The sequence below is a fragment of the Athalia rosae genome, chromosome 1, assembly GCF_917208135.1.
Source record: "Athalia rosae chromosome 1, iyAthRosa1.1, whole genome shotgun sequence".
In the NCBI taxonomy this organism is placed as follows: Eukaryota; Metazoa; Arthropoda; class Insecta; order Hymenoptera; family Athaliidae; genus Athalia; species Athalia rosae.
In genome coordinates, this window is record NC_064026.1 from 505,133 (window position 1) to 511,342 (window position 6,210).

At 44.3% G+C, this 6,210-nt stretch overlaps 1 long non-coding RNA gene across 1 annotated transcript; it reads right to left on the reverse strand.

Moving 5' to 3' along the window:
- Positions 1-3,733: 3,733 nt before the first annotated feature.
- Positions 3,734-6,181, reverse strand: LOC125499746. The gene is made up of 3 exons (XR_007276729.1): positions 4,838-6,181; positions 4,383-4,746; positions 3,734-4,255 (listed from the first exon to the last, which is right to left on the reverse strand). It is a non-coding gene; the product is annotated as an uncharacterized LOC125499746 (long non-coding RNA).
- Between the last annotated feature and the right edge of the window lie 29 nt (positions 6,182-6,210).

The following is a 6,210-nucleotide window of genomic DNA, read 5'->3' on the forward strand; positions in this document are numbered from 1 at the left end:
TGGCCAGGTCGTGGGTGAGGTCGGTGTATCGCGTCGATCGTCCACATCTATTTCTAATTTTGAGCATTTATACATCGGTATCCTACGTCTTTCGATGAGTACATTGAATTTGTTCGTCGACGAAGGTACGCGTATTATATATTACGTACGTAGGATGTCGGTGCGCGGGTACGTTCGCGCGGGATCGAAGATACATCTCGCGGATCCAGAGAAGCCTCCTCGGGGCCTCGGGCGTACTTTCGCTTGACCGTACGATCGGTTCTCGCGTCGTAATCCTTGGCTGCACTCTTACCCTCACCTCTGCAGTTTTCGCCAATTATTACCTACCGATTCTCGGCTGCCGAGCACCGGGTGTCACAGTACGTCCTGGGAGCGCACGGTTGGAAATCGCGAGGTTGCGCAGACGCTGGGAATTGAGTTGATGAATTTTTGGCGCCGAGTATACCGGAGTAAAGAGATCATGAAGAATATGCGCCAGAGTGGTGGTGGTGGTTTACACCGTAAGATGTGGAAGTGGACCGGAGGAAGAAAGGAGAAAAAAGTTGGAAAAAAACTACCGCGATATATGAACAACAGGGATAGGGCCTTCGCCGCACTTTTTACATTTTTTTATCCTGCGTTAAGAGTACCGTTTCGGTCGAGAAGGATACGAAAAGGTCAGTATTGAGGTCGGCGCGAAATCCCACGAGCATTCTTCCTCAAGGTTTATCCTACATTATGCGATGAAAAATATAAATGACGAGTATCGCTTTCCGTTTCGACGGGTAATAATATCGACCGTAGCTCATTCACTTTCACGAAACGAGGGTATCGAATACTGGAACAAAATTAACTCGCGCAAGGTGCAGCCTCTTTGTCTCACGCTTCTTTCGCGGTAGGTGTACATCTCGTATACCGGGTACCTACAATGCCTCCCGAGTCGAAAGCAAAGTGGAGTCTGTAGCGTTTTTAGGATTACCTTAAATGGGAGGTTTGAGCTACATGGACAGCTGTACTCGCGTACGAACGCACGTATGTCATTATACACGTACCTGCGTGTATCAGGTCAGGTCTGTGATCTCAACAACGTCGAGTTTAAAGTGGCTCGATTCATCGGGTCCGCTGACGTAAGCGCACCTTTCTGCCAGATGTCACGGTATCGATGTAATTTTATTTCCAACATTTTTGGTATCATCCTCGTTGGATTCTCTCATTCAACCATGCAGTTTGACGGACTATTCTGACAATCGGACGTAAAATTCTCCAGCTTTTGTTGCGACGATCGCATATGCGACACGACGAGTATATCCTCGATCCGGACTCACGCTACTTGTTTTGTGGGTCTTGGCCTGTGGAGATTGCGGTTCCTGAGTAAGAAAATGTAGAGCAGGATGCATGGAACGAGGACGGTATCGCCGTGTTACGGCAACCTCACTCAACCTGACCCGGCCGGACTTGACCCGACCCGAGAGACATGATTTCAACAGGCACAATGCGAACGAACTTTACGGACTTCGAAAGGAGTCGCTGCTTTTGCCTTGATAACCACGTGGCGATGAAAATAAAAACAGTTAGAATACAGTTAGTCGTATTAGCGTGACCCTGGATTACTTTTCGGCACGAACACCATCCTCAGAGCATAACGTTCGTTCGTCGGACAAGAATTTCTAAATCCTGAATACCGGCTAAAAGTTCAATCATCATTTTTGAGCGCCCACGCTGTAATATTGTTGGAATTGAAAATCGATGGTCGTAAATAACTCGACTGATTGTGAGCCAAGGCTGCCTGATTTATCTGTTATAGAAGGCCGAACATAATCCTCCGTGAATTTCGGCGGACTTTCTTCGCGACGAATGACTGGAAGCAGAGAAGACCGCAGTTATGGTTCGTTTCAAATTCCTCATCTCATGACCTAGGCTGCATCCGATGTATGGAAGACATCTCCGAATATGTTGTTCCAAATGTCCTTGCGATCATCGGAAAGTATGATAGTCTGCAGATGGATAAAATATCGGTGTTGCGCAACCTAAATTGAGGGGAAAAGAAAGTTTGTAATTTAGCCATTACAGGTATCAACCCGACACTAGCGCAAAAACAGTTTCTCGCTGAGAAAAAAAGTCCGTTTCGAAATAGCTGCGGAAGGTGCACCATCGTCGTGATCTTTCGGAAGGATCTTTTACCCCTGTGACGTGAACCCTGACCCAAAGTAAACTTTATCATTAGCCATTACGCCTGTATTGCGGGGAACCCCGTGCGATTACTTGCGAATAAAACGGGTGAATCTTTAGAAAATCCCCTCGCAAATTGCTTCGAATTACGCGTATTATACCATCATAAAGTTACATTATTCAATTTCTCCTCGTCGGGAAGGAAGTTTCTTTCGAAACTCTTCTCAAGGAGGATAATGGAGTGCTTCTGTTCAAAGAAATCCGAAACTGCTCATCGTTTACGTTCGTTTGAACTCAGTTGTTCGCATGAAAATTTGATCCGGCAACACGTTCAAGTCAGTTCATCGAGGTGAATAATTACCGGGATTACGCATTTCTTTAGATTTCCAAGTCCGAACAATAATCTTACGGAGGTGTCGCTTGTGTGCGTGTGTTTTTTTTTTCCGGTTATATCGGCTTCTTGACCTGCGAGTTTTCGTGCTCTCCTATCGTCAATGATGAGCACTTTTAATCGTGTAACTAATCGTAGAGACGCAGCACTTGTTCTCTTCAAGCGTCAGAAATTTCCGAGTAATCTTTATAAACTTGCCTCCCGACACTGCGATACGTCTCGGTCGGCAAAGTATTTTATTACTCCTCTAATCTCTGGAAGGTCAGAGTTCTGAATTTCGTATTTATGGCAGGTACTTTGAGGAGGACGACTGAACCGTCACCATGAAAATGATGCGAGAAATTGTGTCATGTCTCGGGTCACCCGTGATCGTATAGCAATCTGTGGCGATAGGGATAAATTATAGTCGAATGACGTTTTTTTTCCAGTACGTCGTGGTTTTTGCTCGCGACGATCGTTCGTCAATATTATTAGTTTTACAAGTTGAGAAAGCACAGCGGTTAGCCCCCAGGGACTCCAGCGACCTTGTAAGCTGTTTCTCGAAAATGTTTTTTCATACTCGGTAAATTCCAGCTAATATGCCAAATTGCTACAACAACCTACGCTGTCACGTTAACCTTGATTGAAGAATTGATATTTTTTTCGGCAATGACGATGGTCCAGATCTTATGTGCCGCGAACAAGCTCAATTTAATCGATCGATCAAGGATTTTATCCGATGATTTTATACCAGGTTTCCAGATAAATTATCCATTCGCATTAATGCATCGACGTATATCGCTATAATTACATTCCGCAGACATCTCGTCGTTCCCATCTCTCATCCGTTCTAACGATCTCATAAAATGATTCGACAACGATCGCGAACGGTGAAAGATTCGTGCGATAAACTTACACCACGGCCACAGACCTTATTGTTGCTCGAAAATTTCAACTCCTGAAACCCTGTATTCCTGCAGGTTTACGTTCGGCCAATTTACTAAACTAATCGGCTGCAGCTGGGAGAACGTCCGACTCCTGAACGTTCGCAGTCGGTGACGCGGCGTCTTGCTCCAGATTACAATGCTGCAATGGAATCGTAAATTGCGTGGTAAAGGAACGGAGCAGCTCTTATACCATGCAATTATCGCGGTGCTCGGTAAAAGCCGGAAAAATACCCGAGCCGAAAGAAAAAAACCTAAAAGTCTACCGAGGCATACCAGCAATTAGAAATCACACGAAATTATTCGAATATTTCCCCGAAAGTTGATTAACTTATATAACTGATGAATTCAAATCAGAGAAACTACAATTTCATATCAGTTTGAATCAATTTACTCTCATATCATTAAATTATTGAATACACCGTTACACCTCGTGCATAAATAAATTAATCTTACGAATATCAAGCGTCAGATCGAAATTATCAAAGTTGATCGGTATTAAAAAAATAGATATAAATAAATAAACAATAATCTCTGACGCAGTAGTTCACAAAATTGACGATCGTTCGGATCTGTCGCCATATTTGTTGCTTTTTATTCACCATTCCATCAACTCGACATAACAACACTTTCCGTTGGATGAATCTGAAATCGTTCATATTACGGACTGAGACTTGGTGGGATGTCAGACGTAACGGACATTTTTCATAAAAATAATTATAGGGGGATTTCAGGAAGTTGATCTTCTAGTTCCGGAAATTCTGGCCGTCCAGTCTTCATCTCGGTGAAATACCTGTGCAGGTGAACATCGGTACATTGCGACGGATCAATTCAGGCGATGCGATACGATACGAAAATTCAAATGTATCTCAGCTGCTATATATGTATTACATTACGATGGCCGATGGGAATACTCTTACGTGTTATAATAGCGAACTATCGCCGTGCAGAACGAGTTGATGACCTGGGCCAGCTCTCGCACGGTGAGTCTACCGCTACCAGTGAAAGGTACGTAGGTATAGGTATACCACACGTATACGACACGTATGCCCAGGCATATCTGGTAAACGATAACCAGCGAAGAAAGTTTGTTCGTCCAGCAAGCTGCTACCGTTACTGCGGTAATAAACGGTGACCAACATTCAGCACATCTTTTCTAATATGGACAGGGAAGAGCGGGGCGAAACGGTTCCCGGGGCAGAATGGACAACGCTTAATTTTCAGGCGACGTTCCCGAAGAACGATACGTTCGCACTCGGTGGGGTCAACGCTGCCCCCTCTCGCCTGTGAATAGCCGAGCAAACTCGCCCAAGTTACACAATAAAATATATTGCAGGGTTTTCGTAAACGGAATTTACTGGTCTTTCAAACTTACATCAGTTGCGTAACAATTATTCACCCAGTTTGACGATCGGTTGATCCTTGACCCCGGAGATTTCGAGGGATATTCGTAAATGTGATATACATATACCGAAAATCGAAGTCCCGATTATTATTCACCTAACTCATCGGTGGCCTTGATTCGGGACTCGTCTGACAGAATTCCTGCGTTATTGCGTCTCGATGATATTTCATTTTTCTGGTCATTTAATCACGAATTAAACCAACTGATGTGGCGCATCGAAAATAGAAGAAATAACTGAATGGCGTGCGGTAAATTTCGTTGAAATCGACGACTAGCCATGCAAAATCAGCTGCACTCCGTTTATCGCAATTCAACATATTGCGTCATTGCGTCTCTGGTGAATAGTGAATAGCAATTAGTAGTCATGGGTGTGGAATTGATTGAGCAATTCCCATCGATTACCAGAAGTATTTACCGTCAATCATGTATTATCGATACGACGACGACGGTGCGGAAAGAGTAGTCCGGAACATCCCATGAGATTTTTATTACGGATCTACGACTTGGACGCGCGCGAATGACGGCGTAAATATAAAATCAATGCAAAGCTCCAATTACGCCTTCAATACCAATAATTGAGCAGTAAGACTCATCAAATATTGGGAATAAAAGGTCAGTTATACTTTGGACATCCGTGTTCGAATGAGCTGTGGAATCGAAGCGAGCACCTTCGGCAACGATTATTACGCCGAGCTATCCACTTCCTGGTGCACTTTATCGGTATACTTTCTTCGAACTCGTGCGGGAGCGACCTTTGCCAAGGATCACTAAAGTTTCACCTGCGCGTGGACGGCACTCGGTATCGAATCGCAACTATAATGCCGGTCGTGCCGACAATTTGTCTGCTATTAGACTATCTCATAGGTAACGACTCTATTTGACTTCTTTCGCCAAGGTAGGCCGCCCTTCGGGATTCGGAGACGGCGTAATTTGACGACGGAATTATAGAAAACCTTCGAAAACACACGTAACAGATGCGGTCTGAACCATTCGTAAATTTTTATGATCAAATTTCACTCGGTGTGATACTGACCTAGCTCGATCTCCCACCTCGGATCGGTCGATCTTAGCTGACCCTACTTTTAAATTGAGTGACATCAACGATTTCTAGAAGAAAAGATTCGCGTAACGAAAAAGAGACGCAATTTTTCGGTATATGAATGAATTTCTACCGCAATCAAACGCATTCCGCCGTAAGTAATCAGACATGAAATACCAGCGCATCGTTCACTTTCTCGTGTACATTGTACGGATGCGACCGAACGAGGAAACAAATTGACGCGACTAGGGGAAGCACCGAGATCTCCACGTCACGCTTACAGATGAGGTGAGTGTAAATGCAA